This window comes from Anas platyrhynchos, chromosome 4, assembly GCF_047663525.1.
Source record: "Anas platyrhynchos isolate ZD024472 breed Pekin duck chromosome 4, IASCAAS_PekinDuck_T2T, whole genome shotgun sequence".
NCBI lineage: Eukaryota > Metazoa > Chordata > Aves > Anseriformes > Anatidae > Anas > Anas platyrhynchos.
In genome coordinates, this window is record NC_092590.1 from 3,784,128 (window position 1) to 3,803,325 (window position 19,198).

Consider the following 19,198-nt stretch of genomic DNA (forward strand, 5'->3'; position numbering starts at 1 on the left):
GAAAATCTTTGCCAGGTGGTTTCACACCTTATCGCTGTGCACACTGTCTCTATCAATCCGCCTGTTTGTTGATGCCAGCAGAGAGGGACTCTCTCCTCCCACAGAGCCCATGCTACCAAAATCCCACTCCACCTTTACTTCGCCACTTCGAATTACCACCAGTCCCTTGAATTAAGATGAAACAAATCTGAAAGTAAAAGCAAGGGTAGAACCCCGTACGTGCTGCCCCCACTGCTTCTCTCCTGACCCAGCTGCCTGGCATCAACCAACACGCCATGGGCAGCAGCTCTCGAGTGGCGGCTTGATGGGGAAGGGGCTGCTCAGCCCAAAGTGTGCTCAGCGGGACCCAAACGTTAGGAGCCTCCTTGCTGCTTACTTTTGCTTAGAGCCCTAAAGGCTAAGTCATGGAAATCGGCCCAGTTTTCAGCTCTTTCCAACTCCACCAACACCAGCCCCCGCAGCTCAGGGGCCCCCTGAGGCCTGTGGCGAGGAATGGGGCTGGGCCGGCCCCATGCAGCCGCCCCACACACAAGTGTCCGCTGTGCTATTTCATGAGCAGATGTCCCCTGTGTCGCTGCAGCGCCACTCCTTCCTGCTCCCATCGATAGAAACGTGAGCTGAGCAGCCCCGTAGAAATATTTAAGGAATAATTTTCAACTGTTGACACTGCTAGGCTAAGCGGTGAATGCTAAAGTTTATGATGTATAATGTCTCTGGCTACCCCGGCTCCAATTTGGACAAACCTGCCATTAACACCGGCGTGGCAGTTATTTTACTGGGGGTGACAGATTGTGAGGTAGGGAGAGTAATTCAGACTATTACCCAGGTGAAGGCATGAAAGCTCTGTGATATATGAAGACCACTTAAATTCATTGTATCTTGTACATCACATCTTTGATAGATTATAGCTGTGGCATTAAAATGGAAATGGTTTCTCAGAGGCCTGACAGGGGCTGGGGTGACCCGTGACCTCCCTCTGAGGAATGTGACTGACCGAATTATCAGTTAAGAGAAAAATCTATGGGGAATAGACTCACTGTGATGGAGAATCCACCATGCATATATATATATTTTAACTTTTGCTCTGATTGAAAGCTGCAGTACACGAACCTCCCCCCCCGCCCGCTGCCCCCAGCCAATCCCAGGCTCCTCCGCTCCAATTCCAGATCAGCAGGGCCCCCAATATTGATTGAAAAATTGTTATTAGAGATAGTAGGTCTTGCTGCATGCTGCCTACTGATTTAATTTGGAAAACATTTAATTTTATGAAGCGGTAAATGATAGTGGCACGCTCTCTCGTGTTAGGGAGCAGCTGGCTCTTTAGCTGCTTGCCGTCACTACTCCCAGGTGTCCTCTTTGCAATCATGTGTTCCCTTCCCCTTTGCTTAACAAGTTATTTCAATTTCTAAACGAATGCTGAACAAGAGAAAGACAACATGCAAATTGAGATCCCAGCCGCCATTCACACATGAAAAAGTTCCCTTGGAATTCCCTCAACTCTGCCCGTCCCTCCTGCCCTCCCTCCGCATCTGTCAGGAAAAAACAGGGCCTTGTTCTCATCAGATTGTTTTTACCAATGACCTGACACCACCATCTATAATTAATTACATCATTTACATTAGACTATTGACTAAACAAATACATAAATCATAGGCAGAGTCAATAGATGCAGACATATTTAATCATGTTCTAAACAATGATTACTGCTCCCATAATGCAATAATTATTTTCAGCAGCTGACTTGAATTAATCTTCTGTCACAGTGCCATCTGAAAGGAGAAAGCAGGCGGAGATGGAGCGGGCAGCCCCGGTGCCATAGAGGCCGCCTCGTGCTGTGCCCGGGCTCCCCCTCAGCCCCGTCTGGGCCCTTGCTGCTCCCAGCCCTGGGGGTCCTGGCGGCACCCCTGGCCCCTGTCTCTTGTGATGGAGGAACCTGGCTACACGCACCCAGCACACCCAAAACCACGCTGAGGTGGCCCCCGACAGACAGTGCTCTCCACCAAGGCTAATGCAATTAGCGTGAATTTAACTCTCATTTACTTAAAAGCATCTCAAAAGGCATTTCATTAATTTGCAAAGCACACATCTGGTCTATAGTGCTGATATGGCTGGCACACTTGGACCGTGGCATGCTTACATCGGTGCAGTGCTCCTTCCCCTTGTTCTGCAGCCGCCCCAAGCCACCTTCCTGCAAAGACACTTTGAGAGAGGCTTCGGCAGCAGCCAGACAGAGACCCTGCTCCCCACGGGCCCAGTCCCCCGCGGTCTGCCTGCAGAGTGGTGACAAAGGCAGCACGGCATCCTGCTGAGCAGGAGGCACGACGCCCTGGCAGACAGGGGTGGCCATGGCTCCCCGCAGGCACCCATGGAGAAGAGGTAGGGAAAGTGCATGCAGAAAACAATATCCTGTTTTTTTGTACTGGACATCACCCTCAAGCCAGAGGTTTCTGGCCTGAGAAAGGCTCCTGCTCCAAAGCTCACACTGCTACAGAGTGTGGCTGTATGTGAGAGCAGCAAGGGAGAAATCTCTAGTTGGGTGAAATACGGCTGTTCTAGGAGGTACTTCATGTTCTAGCAGACACAGGAGCACTTTCAGAGAGGGAGAAGAGAGAACTTTTCTTCTAGTTACTGACTAGGCTAACAGCCTTTTGCTTAATGAGACATTTTGATAACCTGTGACTTGATAAAAGCAGTCCTGCAACCACAGGGTGGTTTTAACTGTAGTCACTATAGTTGTCTCACTGTACTGTGAGACAGAGCCAAAACTCTGTGACTCTGTGTACAGAGCCAAAAATACTCTGCACCTGATGCTGGACAATGCTTGAATCATTCTGCAAGAGAAGAAACCCTCCCGGCCCAGGCAATACCTAAGTTGTAACAAAACCGAGGCAGCACATCTCTGAACTGACCACAGCATAGCTTTGTTCCTATCCTCTTACACTGTCAAGATGCTACGCCCAGCAAGTTTGATCCAACAAAGCCGTGCTGCTGTTCCTGAGGATGAAGAAAGAGCAGTAGTGAATGTCAGATCATTTCAGAAAGGGAACTGCCTAGGAAATCCCATCACTAAATCAAAGCCTGCATTGCTCTTAAAAATCAAACAAACAAACACAAAGCAAAGCAAACAACAAACAACAAAAACAGGCAAGCTTCAATCCTCACATTTTAAATTCCCAAGTAGGAGGTAATTAAACCATGCTCTGCTCAATAACAACACGGCTCCAAGCATACGGCTGATGCTTCCTATCAGTATACATGTGCATCCACACAATGCGTTTGTTGTAACACGCGTAAAAAAGCCTGAGGAGATGAAATCAACAACATTTGGATGGGTAGCTTAGTATTCACAGGCCTTGACAACATAGCACTTCTGAAAGTTTTTCTAAAATAGAAGAATCAGGCAGGCTACACTGAAATATTCATGAAGGATAATGAAAAAAACAGCCAATGACAGTGTTATAGATTGGTTAATATTGTATGATGAGTGTGTTATAACTATAAATTAACTTAGAAGTATAAATGATAGTGAATATAAATAATCACTAATACAAATAATAAATAATAAAAAGTAGGCTTGAGAGGGAGAAGTGATAGAGTCAGGATAGGCATCTGCTACTGAATGGTTTTCCCTCCTACTCAGTTTCTCAGAAAGCACTCAGAGCTGGCAGTATTGCTCTTCTCTCAAAATGAGAACAATGCAATATGCTGTGCTTCTTTCACTTTCAACATGCATTAATAGCATTTCCACAATATGCTACTGCGACAAAAAATCACAACGTTGACCCTTTAGAGGGTACCAACCTTAAGCGGGCAATGGGCACAAAGGGAAGAAATCAAAAGAATGTACTGCCAATGACGTTTTCTTCTTCACTGGAACTAAAATGAAGGTATCTCAGTGAGCCATCTGTAATTGCAGTTTACTTTAATGCAATCTTCAAACTCAGACTTTAATCACTGAAGAAAATAAAAATAATGCTAATTTTGCCGGCTTTAGAAGTAAAATAGTAAACACACAGAGAGGTGAGAGACCTTCAAAAGCATAAGTGGCCAAAGAAAATGGAAGATGAAGGTGCTCCTGTGGCCAAGAGCCTGACCTGGATGGAGACATGAAAACTGCACATCCCCTCTGGGTCTGTTGTTCATCTTAGATGAGAGAAGGGGCAAATCATTGAACTCTCCCAATTTCTTGTTCAAGCAGTAAAACAGGAATAGAAAATTCCTGATGCCTTCTGTTCTGTCTACAGGTATTGATAAGAACCAAGTGAGCCCTGATAAAGACAGCCAAACGCAGCAGAAAAGTTAGGTGCAGCAGCGATGCCTGATCACAACAGCGCAATTCAGCTTTGCAGCTGTACTCTCATGGGTTGGATTAGCAACCTTCCCAGAAACATGCCTCACCCTATCTGGCACAGAAACCAGCGTAACCCTCAAGAGGTGCTCCCTCCTTAAACCAGTGCCCACTGGGAAGCTATCAACAAGGTAGCAGAAATAGGGAAAAGCTGGAGGGATTGATGTGGAAAACTGCACAGGTGCATGCTGGTAGGAAAACACAGAGTATGCCAGCAAAGTCACACTGACTCTCCCTGTTTCCGTGATGCCTTCCGGATTTATCTTTTTTATCCAGGTGTGACACCAAAGGTATACCTCAGTTACACCGTTATGCTGGGCCTTGACCCACTTGTTATCTCTGACGTTATTCTGCCCCCCACGTGCCTGCAGACCGTAGGTGGTTGCTGAGAGGCTGCGGTACAGATGGAGGCTTTCTCAGGGAGGTGCCCTGTCCAGTGTAGCTGCTCGTAAACCATTCATCAGAGCCACATCTCAACCTCACCACAAAAGCCCCTGCCAAGCACTGGGGTACTGATCTGGGGAAATGCTCAGCCCAACCCAAGGGCACCAACTTGAGGCAGCTGCCTGAATCTCAGTACTTTATTGCCATCAGTAATTTACTTTGCAAGCACAGCTGTCCATGTAGATGTTGAAAGGGTTGCCCACTGTGCCTGAAGTTTTTTTTTTTCCATAAACAAATTCTTTGTCATTTCTTCAGAACCCTGCTCTGCAATGATGTTTTTCAGGACCACTTCTTGTTGATCTGTTTGGCTTTAGAACATGTCTTTTCAATGTTGTTCTTCTGTTGACCTGTGTTTTTTTCCAAACCAGAAGAGTGGTCCTGGCCCAGTTCTTTTTATTGAAGATGGTGGCCAAGAGGTGGAAACATCCTGGCCTTCCTGCCCCCTGAGAGGGATGCTGGGGGAAGGTGTGCCTGCTGGTATAAACAACAGCATGGATATAAGCTTACAGCCCACCCTGCAATCTTTAATAGAGAAATAAGGCTCCCTTATTACAGGCAGAGGTAAGTAGCCAAGTGATACGGTTATTTATAAACTTCTGTTAAACATAGCTAAAAATGACAGACTTAAAAGCAACCTTTTAAAAGGATGTCTCAGGAACACAGTCAACAGCAAGACGAGCTGATCTTTGGCTTGATTAGATTTTGCTCCCTTTACCTTGATGAAATGATGCCTTATTAGCATTCCAAAATGAGCACACGCTCTAAATGTAAGTGGATTTTAATACAATCTTTTTGAGAAAATGTCAAATTTCTCTTCCCCAACCCCCTTCTCCTCTAACAGCTGAGTTCAGCAAGGAACGATGCCAAAATAATGAGCAAGGGACACAAGGAATTTGGGAGTCAAGGTAAAAGGTGAGAAATAAATTCTCAGTGGTTACACCACTGCAGTTCTGCTGCCATCTGCTTCATCTAGTGCCTTGTCTTTGCTCGTGCACGGGTGTAGGTCACACCAACAAGGCTTTGGCTCCACAGTTCTCCCAGCTACGCAATTGCACATATAGCCACCTCCCAAAAGGCAAGGGCATTGCTGGTGAAAAGCGGTACCAAAGGGCACAGTGGTGTCATCTGGAAACATAAGCTTAAGCCCCGCTCCTTGTTGCGCACCCTGGTTTGTTCAGGAAAGCTGGAGCTGTGCTGGTGGGGTCTGAGGAGGTTCAAGGTAACCTCAGTCACTGCCACAGGAAGCTGAGCAATCCAGAGTCAGGAAAAGGTAAGAGAGGCAGAGCATATCTGCCTAAATTAAATTAAATATTAACATCCCCTGCTTTAGAGTTACACCATGAACGTAATACGTGCACTGTTAATGAACCGCAATTTATTTACACCTCAAACAAAGAGCATCCTCATTGCCCAAAAGTAGTTAAATTGCCCTCTTCCTAGTGAAATTTATTGCCATTTAAACATGCCAAAAGGCCATTCTGCTGGTCATTACGATAATCTATCATTTCTGCAACTGCTGGTATCCTGTTCTGTGGTCAAATTCAATCTGAGAAGGGTCAACAGAATTTTTCCAACAAATGCTTCCCTCTCACCTATCATCAATTTACTTTTGTCAACAAAAAGGGCATTACTACCGAATGAAACAGAAGATTCCCTTAGGACCTTTGGCAAACAGCAAGAGCTTCTCTGACGTTTTGCATTCTTTCTGCCTGCAGATGTGCCCATGCTAGCACCATGACGGCACTGAATGCATGAGCAGCAATTTTGTAGCGTTGGGCTCCTAGTACTCAAGTGAACATTCATTTGCAACCTCCGTCAAGAGCTGAACAATATTTACAGCTTATCTGTAAAAAATATTCTTCTATAAATATGTTTTTCAGTAGGCAATTATGATTGTGTTAAGGACTCCCATTTTCCCCACACTGCTCTTCTACTTGGCTTAGAAAAAGCGTGAGGACAATCGGAGTCCCTAACACACAGTTGAGGTGCAGAACAGCCACTGCACGCACCAGATAACAGCCAATGGTTCACTCAGCTTCTTCGGGCCAGTTCTGCTGCCCTGTACCTCTGTGTTGCTATTGCTCCAACTGGTGCCAGGGAGGCAACACGATGTACCCACTGCAGGTGGAAATTCAACAGCTGGGCAACTCATGATTCAGTTGAAAGCACAGCTCATTTTTGGCTAGGTTTCTGAAAATCCTAGGGAACAGTCCAATGATGTTTAATGAAAACACTAATAAAAGCCACCATGGTAACCTTAAATGATTTTTCATCTGCTAGTGTGAGGGAACAAACCCAAATGAAGTCAGTGAAACCACTCTGAGCCATCAGCATTCCTGCTGTGGAGCTAAGAGATCCCAGCGCTGCATCCTCTTCTTCTCAGTGCTGTTACACAATGATTAGGTATTTATTGCTAATAACGCGTACCCAATCTTCGCCACAAAGAGCTAATGGGCTAACTTTTCATGTACATATACAGAGAGAGAAATGAAAGGCAGGGAAGAGTGTAATGACAGTGGATGCATAACTTGAAATCCACCAAAGCTTTTACCTCAGCAGTTTCCTTCTTGCAGGAGCTCCGTAATGCCCTTGTTTTGCCGCAGCTGGTCCTGGCTGACAGGACAGTGTTCACATGCTGGCTCATATGCCAGCTTAGTGAAGACTGTGCAACTCCTAACCAGTGGCCTGGAGAGCAGCTGAAAGCATTTCCTGGTGCAGGGAGGCAAGGAACAGCTGGATGCATTATGAATGGAGTAAGGGAAAGCACAAGTGACAAATATGAGCAAAGAAGAAAGAAACAAGCAAGGCCAAGAAGCATCCAAAGGCCACGAGCACCTGAAGTGCTGCATTCAGTACTCAATCAGGAGTGAGTTTCACTGCGTTCTTCCCATCTTGGTCTTCTATAGTATAATCACTCACAAGAAACCCTGTTGGTGTTTGTCTCTTTCCAACTAAAATCAATGTGTCAATTCATTTCTATAACATTCCAGAGCCATATATTTTGATGAACTGCTGTACACATTCAATGCAAAAGCCACTCTTCACATCCCCCCCCGACAGTCAAGGAACACACTTCTTTCTCTTCCAAAGCTAAAACAAAACCAACAAAACCAAACAAAACCTTTTCTGCATGCTCTGTCTCCCATATTGTCTTCCTGGCCAAAAGAACATGGGTTTTGCTTTGGAAAGCCCTAAGTGGTGTAGGGCATGATGTTTCCCAAAGGTAAAGTTTTCATGCGCTATCTCCAGAACATCATTGACATGAAGCGCCCAAGCTAACATCCAGAGCAATTAATGCACGAGGGATGGTAAGGGCAGCAAGCTGAAATGCTACTATCAAGGTTTTTTTTTTTCTTTTTTTTTTTTTTTTAACTGAAGAACCATCTGAACTTGGTCTACCTATTTTCTTCATCAGATGACTTTCCTGCATGTGAAAACGTGATGATCAGATGCTACTTTTCAGGACCATCAGTTTGGATGACTGTGATGGCACTGCAGATTTGAAAATAATGAGACAGCTTAGCTTTCCTTTTTGTATAGGTCTCGACAGACAGATTCATTGAAAACAACATCCATGCTTAGAGCCAGAAATTCACTCAAATGGTCTTGTTTGAGCTTTGAAGCAAAACCCCCTTTCAAAGAAGTCTCCAAAATAATTGTGTCAAAGTTATAAAAATGCTAACAATTTATTCTGAGAAAATTAAATCCGCTGAAGTGAGACTGGGAAGTGTTAAACTTAACACACATAAAAGTACATAGCCTGGCTCACAGAGAGCTGAGACTTCTTGAGCTGGCTACAGTCCTCAGCATTCCCTCCTCTCTGATTTTTAATCGCTTGGTAACATTCAGAGTCTTCTTCTTGTTGCAGAAAGATGATGAAAGCTGCTCCCCTCTTTGAGTATGATGCCAGAGAGGAGCCTGTGTCAGATTATAGACATTACTTGTCTTGACTTTTAACAAAGATTTGGTCAACAAAAGAAAACAAAGGCATGGGAAGTGCTCCCCTGCTTCTTTGAAGATCCCATGGCTAGCCACTGTCCCCATGCTGGGGCAAACAGCCTGCAGGTGGGCATAGAAAAGATGTGGCAAGCAAAGCTGCATCTCCCCCAGCCCCAAGGCATCATCCAACAGATCTGTATGAAGAGGTTGTAGCAGGAAAATAAAGGCCTGTTTTCCTTAGTACAGGCCAAATCCATATTATTTTGCACTCAAAGGGAAGCCAAGAACGGTGGATACCCTCAAGACATCCCTGCACAGGTATTATCCTTCAAAGCATCAGGAAAAGCCATGTGGACCTTCAGCTGCAGCTGCCACACCAACCAGTATGTCTGCAAGTAACCGACCAAACAGGCTGTCTGCTAACACTGGGCCACTACATGAATCTTCCATGCCCCCACTGATGAGAGGTGGGCCAGGGCCAGCAGGACATAGAGCCCATACACTGATACCGTCGACCTTGCAGATGCACCAAGTGCCCTATCTCCCTTGCCTGGGAAATAAGATGCAGGTCAGAGGACCAGGAACCCACAGCACTTCCAGGAGTCCCACCGCAAATCAAAATCATATACTTCTCCATTGTAGAAATCCACCACTGTAGCTTTCTGTGTCCATGTGGTGAAAAACTGGTACCAGTTGCTCCCCCCAGCGCTGTGGTGCCCCTCGCTCTGCCACTGGCCATCAGGGAGCCCTGACAAGGCTGCGCTGCTCCGCTGGACAGGGCTGCAGCTCCACAGAGGCTGGGATAGAGCCTGGCCAGTAGCTGCCTGGGGCTCACCTCTGCCACTGCTCTGCTGGGCCAGCTGCTTTGGGGACAAGGATAGCAAGAGCATCAGTGCAACAGGCCAGGCACAGGACCCTTTTTGAGTTTGTGTTTATTTATTTATTTTTGTGAGTGCTAGTGCCTTTTTTTTTTGTAGTTTATTTTTTGTTTTTAAATAGTTTTTCTACTCTTATCAGAAATATAACTTGGTTCTGGCTGGAGCTGCTCACCTAGATCTCTACTGCAGCAGTTTATATTGAATCTATAATGACAAATTTTGAAGGCTGAACTAACATGAAAGGCAGAAAATTAAATGATAAAAACTGAACATCAAGAATTGTCTCGGTCATACACAAAGACTTCTTCCCTGCTTGGCCTTGCATCAGACAGCAGGCATGAGATAAATTGTGAGAAGGGCCTGCACACCAGGACAAATTCTCAAGTAAGAGCACTTGATCCAGGCAGCTCTTTGCCTCATAGTAATGTTTCAGTATTTCCTTCTGCCATTGTTGAAGGTCTTTGTGACTGAATATGAATTTTGTTTTTCACACAGACCAGGTTTTGTTTTGTAGCTTACAAGTCAAGTGAGACTTAACGGTACGCATCTGGCATCACCAAGTGTAGAATGAAACCTCCAAGTCGATCCTGAAACCGAGCACAGCACCTGAGCAGGACAGAATAGATTGCATGGGAGGGGAAAAAGCTTACATAAACGCCAATAATTATAATAACTGGCAACACAGTTCAGAAAATCATATAGCCAATGACAACCTTCTCCAAAACTCATTGCAATCAGCTGAAAACATCCTTGTATGTTCAAGGGGAGAACAGCTACGACATGGAAGTAAGGCTTTGCCACAGTCACACAGATGGTGACAGCCTTTCAGTTTTAATCCATTGAGTATGATCACTGTTGCCAGATGATATCGTCTATTGACAATGGTTATTTTATGCAAGCCTGGTTGTTTGCCATAGTAATAAAAAGAGGGGGGAAAAATAAGGAAAACAAGTCATGGCTTTGTCATAATAAAATTTAAAGAGGCAATAATTCTAGCTCAGAGCCAATGGGGAAAACCCTGACTTAAGTCTCTCTGGTTAGCATCAAGTTGCCTGACTTGAAAAACAGTCAGACAAACCTACCATGTTTTACAGTAAAATACTGTCAATTATTCATCTATGTTTAATAGTGTAAAAGCATCACAAGAACGTGCTGTAGCACATCAACTGGGCAGGGCTAAACCCATTAAAAATATCCTGGATCGAAGTGACTGACAAATAGCATTATTCTTCATGAAAACCCCATGCCTCATGTTCTTTGTCACTGCTGTCTAGGCTGTGACAAACATCAGGCCTCAGGCAAGAAGGCACAAAACACTTTGTGTCATCAAAACATGAATCTGAGCTTTGCCTGACACTTCTCCAGTGAAGGACCGGGGCTGACAGCTTATGGCCACGCAGAATTATTGCTTGCCTAATGTTGAATAACGTAAGCCCTCACAAATCAAGTCTCACTTTCCAGGTACCATAACAACTCACCGTGTAGCAATGTCTCTTCCAATGACTGCACGCTGAGCTAGAGAAGCCAGCACCAGCGCTGGGAAGTGCTTGGCATAACAACACATCTGATAGTGATCATATTAAATGCTTATTTTGTTTCTTCAGCAGACACCCAGCAGTTGCTGAGATCCTGACTTGCAGCCAGCCTTGCCAGCAGGCAAAGAACTGTCTGAAGCGGCACTTGGACAGTCAACCTCCGACAAGCTCTGCCTATTATTTTCCTGTTCCTGAGCCAATAGCTGAGATCTTCAGCACAACTCTGCATGACACGGAGGGTTGTTACAATGCAGAAGATAGTATCTTCTGACCGCCCCATAAAAATGCTCTGAGGTCCTGTGAAGCTGAAGAAGTGCAGGGCACACGTAGCAAGCTGAGGATTTGTGAGTCACCCTCCCATCAGTGGGTGTTGGCTGGGTTCAGCTTTTTGTTGGTGCTTCTCGTGGTGCATCGTGAAAGCATCTCTTTCACCCCCAAATGGATGGGTGAAACCAAACTTGCCTGTGGGTCAGAGATCGTGGTGAGTTGCATTTAATTCCATCTGTACACTGTGCACACAGAAATGATCCAAGGCAGATTGCTGTACAAGATATAAAACTCTGTAAAAGCTTTTTTGCCTCCTCTCCTTCAGACTGCCATTTGTTTTCCTTTTAGTTATTTGGCAAGCTCTCACAGACATTTACCCCTAGATTCCTCGCTTAGCTTTTACCATTTCAGTTACAGTTTCGAAGCCAGTTTTTGAGACTCCATTCTGTCTCTACCTGAAAAGCAAGGGATGAGCTGCTTTTCTGGAGACACGTCTCTGCCCTGAGGCAGCCTGAACAGCTTTGCTGAGAGATGCCGAGCAGAGAGACTTTAAAATGCTCAATGCAGCAAAAGAAAAATCTTACTTTGTTTTTCAAGCAAGTTGGTGACTGGACACTTGATGAGATGGACTGCCTGCTCTGGTCAAGTCAGACTATTTCTACAGTTTTGTCTTCCATCAGAACATAAGTCCAAGCTGAAATGCTACTTACAGAAAAGACAGGCCCAAGACAGCCCAGGGGAACTAAACTGGTGAGCACATCCCTCACCAGGTTCAGGAGCTCCTTTGTGGACGACTGCAATGCCAGTTCTCACCAGTGCCTGTCCTGCCTCACAAAGGTAATTAGCCAGTCCTTCTCCCAAGCAGAGCAACTGACTGTGCTACCATGTCTCAGCTTCCCTGTGCATACCTCTTAATAAAGAAGAAATAAAAAATTAAGGCACCAAGCGGTATCGAGAGTTTAAGAGGTCCAGATCCAGCTGACAAGCATTGGTGGAAGGGGACCGCTAACTAAAACTGAAGACGTTTCAAGCTCAGTTCTGAGCTCAGTGCCCTAGAAAATACTTTTTCTTTTTTTTTTCAAAGGTAATGTTGGACCAACATGTTAGGAAAACAGTTTTCAAAGAGTTTATTCTGCAACCCAGAGAACTTCCAGGGGAAGGTGAACAGTAGAGCTCTGAAGCTGAATAGTGGTGAGCAGGACTTCTCTACATGCAGAGGGCTCCCAAGCACAGTCGCACCTGGCAGAAAGCCTGGGCCTACCCGCAGGCACTGGACTGGGTTCTTCCCCGAACAGGGTGGACCCAGAGGCTGCTGGCCTGGCTCCTGCTTGCAGTTACACCACCTTGCTGCTACCCTTCCGTTCCTGCCGCCTGACACCACCTGCAGCCATCTGAAAGCTCACATGAGACCCTGAGGTATCTGGCACTGCACCTCCATGGCCAGCACCACTCCTCTCCCACACTGAGCTGTGCTGCAGGGGCCGGCAGAATGAGCGGAGACAGACCCCTTACATGTCCACAAACACCCAGCAACTGCATGCACAAGTAACTGCTTTTCAATACACGCTTCTAGCTACTGCTGCTACCTAAAACTTGTATGCAGAAATAAACAGAACTGAGCAAAGACCCAGCACTGCTGTGGCTCTGCACCATGCACAGGCTGCCTGCAGGAGGTGGCTGCTGTTCTGTCCCTGAGCATGCAGCCTCACCCTGCCCGACACAGGCAACTGGACGCTCCAGGAAGCGGCTCCCACATGCCTGGTTTCCACCTCACATGTTCAGAGGACAGCAGACCTTCTCCTTTACACGTTCCTTTGCAGAACCGGGCTTCACACAGCCACGTGCTCGCCCATAGGGCTCAGGAGCCTTCTGCTGCCTATGCCCACAGTACTGCTGGGTCACGTACCACAGGATCATCAGGCCTCCCCCCTGCTGCTCCTTCCTGGAACGCACGGACTTCAGAGATGCTGGACAACACTTGGCTCCTTTACCTAGGTGTGATCCAGGCACAGAACACTCATTATATCCCCTTAGAAAGGAAGTAGGCATGCTGCATGTCACAACAGCAAATGATCCTGTCTTTCTGCCAAGGCTGTTTGGGATTTTATTCCTCTTCCATATTATTCTTCCATTTATTACACTTCCGTATTACTCTTGCACTACAGAGCAGATATTTTTTACTCTAAACAAAACAAAAATTTCTTTGAAGACTAACCACTGTTAAAAACAAAAGCACATCCTGGAAGCAACACTGCAAATTCACATTTGAACCCTGAAACTTTCCTGGGCTTCTCCCCAAAACCCACAAGCCGTTTTCTAACAAGACAACCTGCCAAGCTCCACAAAAAAACACCTGCCTGAGGGCAGAGAAAGCACCCCTAACACCCTCCCCCCGCTCCCCCCCCCCAAGCTTTAACTGACAGGTTTCCCTGTGCCATGTCCCCACTAGCAGGCTCAGCTCCCAGGCAGGCAACTGCAACCACCTACACCTTAATTCATGGTGTACACATAGAAGTCAAAAATGACATACTGGAACATCTAAGTTTAGCAATTAACAGCCATACCTTATTTAGCTATCTTTTAATTAAGTTGAACCTACAAAATTAAACTACCTGTGCCAGAATTATTTCTGATTTCTTCATTCAGCTGTTACAAAGGAAGTTATGGTTTATAGGTTGGTTTAGATGTGTGTCTCTAAAACACAGTAATTACAGGAGTAGATGACCTATATGACTACTCAACTTCATAAAACTTAATATTTTGTATACCTTGCTGCATATATACAGGCAAATGCTGGACCAAATGCTCCACCACTAAACACTTTGAACTTCTATGTACTTTAATAACGGCTACGTGATTTCATTTTTTCTAATGTTATTTTGGCTTTGCAGATCCATCTCCCAACACTGTGGCAGTACTCATTTCCTGCAAGACCTCTTTTGAAAGCTGCCAGAGCGGTACATACGGGAGTCTATTAGAAGAAAGGCTGTTTAACAGGACAAGGTCACCATCAGCAGCCCTGTCCACACCTCAAGGAGGAAGCAGTTTTATGGCTTCCAACTCAAGAGTTTCTGCAAAATGACAAAGTGACTGCCAGCATGTGATGTCCTTGGCAGTGACCAACGTGGCTGATTCCACTCTGTTCAGACACTTTTATAAACCAAAGTGAGGATACTTGGCCAAATTAAAGCTTGCATCCAACATGATTGCTTTGGGCTCTATTTCCAATTGTGTTTGATACACCATCCCCAAGGTCTGAACCTGCCAGTCTTGCACAGGCGTGCAGGAGATGACAATCCCACTGAATGAGTTTTAACATCATCATCTTGCCCACACTGTGCTTAGTGCAATGCTGCAGGTGTGTGACAGAGGGAAGAAAAGACCTGGTGAGCACATCGCCCTGGTGGTCATGTGGCTTTGTGCCAATGTCCCCTGGGACAAGAAGCACAGAAGATGAAGTGGAAGGAAGATGGGGTAAGGCTGTCGACAAATACTGACATTGACCTGCACCCCTTTTCTGAGTACTACCCACAGTTCTCAGAAGAGAGCATAAAGCTGTGCTTGCATTGCTAATAAATGGCAGCCAAACGCGACAGTCATCTCAGCATTTTTCTATGCAGAAAGGGCCATGCCTTCTGAGCAAAGCAGCAGGCTGCCCTCAACAGAAAACCCTGTTTATCACTTGGAGATGCAATAAAAATAACGAATGCCCAGGGTAAACTTAATTCACTGTGCTACTTAGTATTTGAAATACATAAATATGTCAAGCAAAAGACCTCTAATAGACCCTTTTATCCTGGTAATAGGGTACATATAATTTTCCTCTCATTAGTACAAAAACTACCTAGGGAACTATCGGCCCATCCTTCATCCATTTAATCTGCATTAGTTTACTTTTACCTTGTGTTTAATCTGCTTTCCCTCAAGGTATTTTGAATAAATCAATAGAAATACATGATTGTTTAATGATTTTTAGAAGAGCTCCCTTCGACCACAGCTGCATGATTTAGAATGACTAATTCCACTTTTTACAATTGATCCCGCCGCACACGGCCCATCCATTCCTGCCACGCCAGGCTGGGGGGACCAGCAGCTCTGCTCAGGGATGTCTCAAAGGGTCTTGGGCCACCGATGCACCCATCGGGCTGCAGGGGGCTGCACCACACCACCCACACACAGACGAGCACATGCCCATGGGCACTGCTCATCCCACTGTGCCTTCTTTGCCCTGTCTCATCTGCTCCTCATACCGGGGTTTTATAAGGAAGATGACACCCCTTAGAGGAATAAGGAATGAGGCTGACAACTGTTGGTAGCTACCTAACGCAGCCCAGCCCTTTACCCAACCACCCCTCATGTACTCATGGACTTGGGGCGCACGGCAGTGCCTTGCTCTTTGAAGCACTCCAAGGTGACAGTGGGTTTCACGCGAGGTGCTGTCTGGGTGCTGCAGGAGCAACTCCTGACACCAGGATCCTGGCCATGGGTACAAGTACACGTGCTGAGCCTTGGAGTGCAACAATAACTTGCCTGATGACAGACACAAAGCCCTCCTGTTTTCAGGTGCAAAGGTCCCAGTCACTTCTCATTTCCATCTCTTGTTTACCTCGAAGTCATTTGCAGCAGTGTGAATAGACTGGTGAAGAAAACCATCACTGCGAAGTGCTGTTAGAACCTATGCTCCTCAATGGCTCCTCAATGACAGAAACAGCTCCTCAATGGCAGAAACATGCAGAGCTGTCACCTCTCTGGTCCACAGCGCTACCTTTATACATGCAAGACCACACCTCCTTCAGAGAATTCACAAGATGCTCAAGCCCCCAGAGCCTCTCCATCTTGACCCTCTTTTACAATACCGGTGGGTTCTGGATCAGGCTGTACATAAAATTCATCTGTCCTCCTAACACTAAGCTCATCTTATTTCAACGTTAGTAAGCTGCACGAGATATGAACACATTGGCAAGCAGAGCAGCACTATATCAACCCTCCAGCCTGACAGTACTACGCTGCTCAAGGAAAAAATATTGACAGTTCGCTTCAATAAGTCAGAAATCTTCTTTGATTGGGATGCTGACAGTGATCGAGACAGGCTGTGTAAGACTCCTTACAAAGAGCCAAGCTACAGAAGATGTTACAGTTTATGGTGAATAATCTATTTCTCCAGGGTTTTTAAGTTGACTGCAGTCCAACAAAGACTGTCACTGCTTGCCGCTGAGCACTGGCCGAGCATTTATTATTTATTCTATGCTCGGCTTGCTTAATCCATTCCCAAAGCTCTTTACAAGATGATAAGGACTTTTGGAGACACAAAGAGCTCTCATGTAAAGATCAGAAAGGGATAATGCTAGGGAAGCTGGCAATGCCCAGGGGTTCATGAAGAGCCACTAACAGCCCGCACGGGAAGAGCCTGCTGCATGCACCCGAGGAGCATCCTTGGGGTATGGACACAGCAGGAGCACAGGTGCCTGTGCCTGGAACCCTGGAGCTGGGGCTGCCAGGAGCTGCTTGGTGTGGTGGCCCCTGGGGTCAGCCACCCCCGGGCAAGATAACATGAATATTCTGAGCTGCTGTAAGTCACGAGCCTATGCAGGTATCTCCATTTACATTCAAAGGCAGAGGGAATGGAGGGAATTTTCTTCTTACTGCTAGAGTAATGAACTAACACCACGTATGCATTGTGTTTACAGGTACACACAGCTTCTTGGCTGTTGCTGCACATTACATCAACCACCTTGGAGTGCCTTTTTTTTCCCCTAAGCTTTTATGTAAGTAAAACATTTACTTTTTACTGGTTGACCAAATGATAAAAGCCTGTTTCTATCAGTAGACCAGACTGAGCTGCAGTTGGGAAGAAAGAAGGCACTGTCAGAGAAGGCTGTAATCACAAGCTGAAAGGTAAAGGATGGTTTTGTTTCATTGCCTCCCTTCTTTTATCCTGTCTTCTAGTGATTCACTGCATTTTTCCCAGCCTCACTGGGTTAATATCCCTTCCCATCTTGTTATTTACCATGAACTCAATGTCCACATGGCTCTGTTCAGCACACCCTTGTGATACAGCCAGGCCACCAGCAGGCTGTCACCCTCTGGGCAGGATGCTGAGCCTCAGGCTCCTCTCAGTTTTAGCACGCTTCAAACCTCCACCGAAGTCTGACCAACTTACTTTCAGAAAGTTCATCTGATCAAGTCTGCAGTAAAATGCATGCCATATAAATGATTTCCCTGCTTCCCTCTTCTAGTGTTCACTGCCACTTCACCAGACTGTTTCCATGTTTCTTGTCTGCACTGTGAGGTGACAGTTTCACAGGTTGTCTCATTACCATCACAATTCCTTTTTAATCATAAAATACCAGCCACTGTTTGCCAGCCAAGGAGGTTCTGCTTCCTTAGGAAGGGCAGAAACACCAGACCAGAGCAGTGTGCACTGCCTTTAGAGCAGCAGGCTCTCCCCAGCCACCTGACATGCACAGCACCAACACCTGCTTGCCATCAGCCATGAGCTGCCAGCACAGGTCACAGCTGTGCAGCCTCACACCTCCAAGGCTGCTCTTCAGCACTTTATGGATCTGTCCCCAACACCAGTCCCTAAACAGAAGCTGCAAAGTTCTCCTGCAGATCTAGGCATTTAATCATATCTAGCAGGTGGATCTGTCAAGCTTTTAGCGCAATACACTTACATCCCTGAGTCAATAGTATGACAGAGGGACTTTGACTCCATCTCCAGGATTGCAAATCCCTAGGCTGTATGTTTTCTCTTACTCTGCCAGCTCTTAGGAGCAGGGTTTATCATGGCTATGTGTGTGGGCAGTGAAGGCAGTACTGGTGCCATGAAGACGCAAGCAAATATTAATACCTCCACAGACCAAGTCTGCATTCCCACAGGAGGGGCTCGAGGTGTTTGTGCTGGAATTGACATGACCAATGCAGCATTCATGTCTTCCACCTAACATAACCTTGTGGCAAGCCCTTAAGGAGCAGATCAACTAGTTTCTCTGCTCATTTACTGCATCACTGGTCACTTTTACTACTGAGTAAAAGTGCCCCAAATATTGCCAGTTTGAAAGGCTCATGGTTAAGCCCTATTGTTTTTGAAGTGGTAAAGTGTGCCAGAAAACCAGAAACAGAAGCCTGCACTTGTTATTTGCATTTGTGAGCAGTGAAACTAGCCTGCAAGCATCACACCGGGTAGATGCAAGATCTCTTAGCTGACTTTAGAGATGATCCAACACAGATCAGGACCATTATTTATCTCCACGTATTTCTTTAATAGACAAAACCTGGTGCAGAGATGTCTACACTTGCACTGAGATGCTCTTTTGGGATGCCTAGCTGGATGGGCTAAACATCAGTCTGACTAATCTGCCTTAGAGCAAGCTCAGCCTCTAATTAAGTATAAAGTTTAATGCTTTTACTAACATACCCTAATGCCTACACCTCTGTCTACCAGAAGCACGTCTCTACCAGCAAACTTCTAAAAAATTTTGAGAACCGAGTTCTTGTCAAGTGTTCTACGATTTGCAAACATAAGTTTCCAAAAAATCCCACTGTGTTCTTACACATTTCTTTCTACATGGGTTTTGCAGGAGCTGGGCTGGGTGCAGGATGAGGCCCTCCTAGACCACTGTCACTTCCTGGCCTCTAAAACACCCAAGCCTCCACAAAGCTAGGATTATGATCAACTGTGTCTCCCAAGTCTCCCGTGAGTAATTTCTGAACGTGCAAAGACTGGAAACCAGCATTCATAAACAATTGCTTTAGAGCCCTTTTCAACTACAGCAACAGATTTTTTT

At 45.8% G+C, this 19,198-nt stretch overlaps 1 long non-coding RNA gene across 1 annotated transcript in view; it reads right to left on the minus strand.

Moving 5' to 3' along the window:
- Positions 1 to 1,155: 1,155 nt before the first annotated feature.
- LOC110352037 (uncharacterized) overlaps positions 1,156 to 19,198 on the minus strand; it is a 32,904-nt gene continuing 14,861 nt past the window's right edge. The window contains exons 5-6 of the long non-coding RNA XR_011808756.1: positions 11,088 to 11,606; positions 1,156 to 10,215 (exon numbers count right to left, since the gene is read on the minus strand). This is a non-coding gene — a long non-coding RNA (uncharacterized lncRNA). The remainder of the gene's footprint in view (positions 10,216 to 11,087; positions 11,607 to 19,198) is intronic.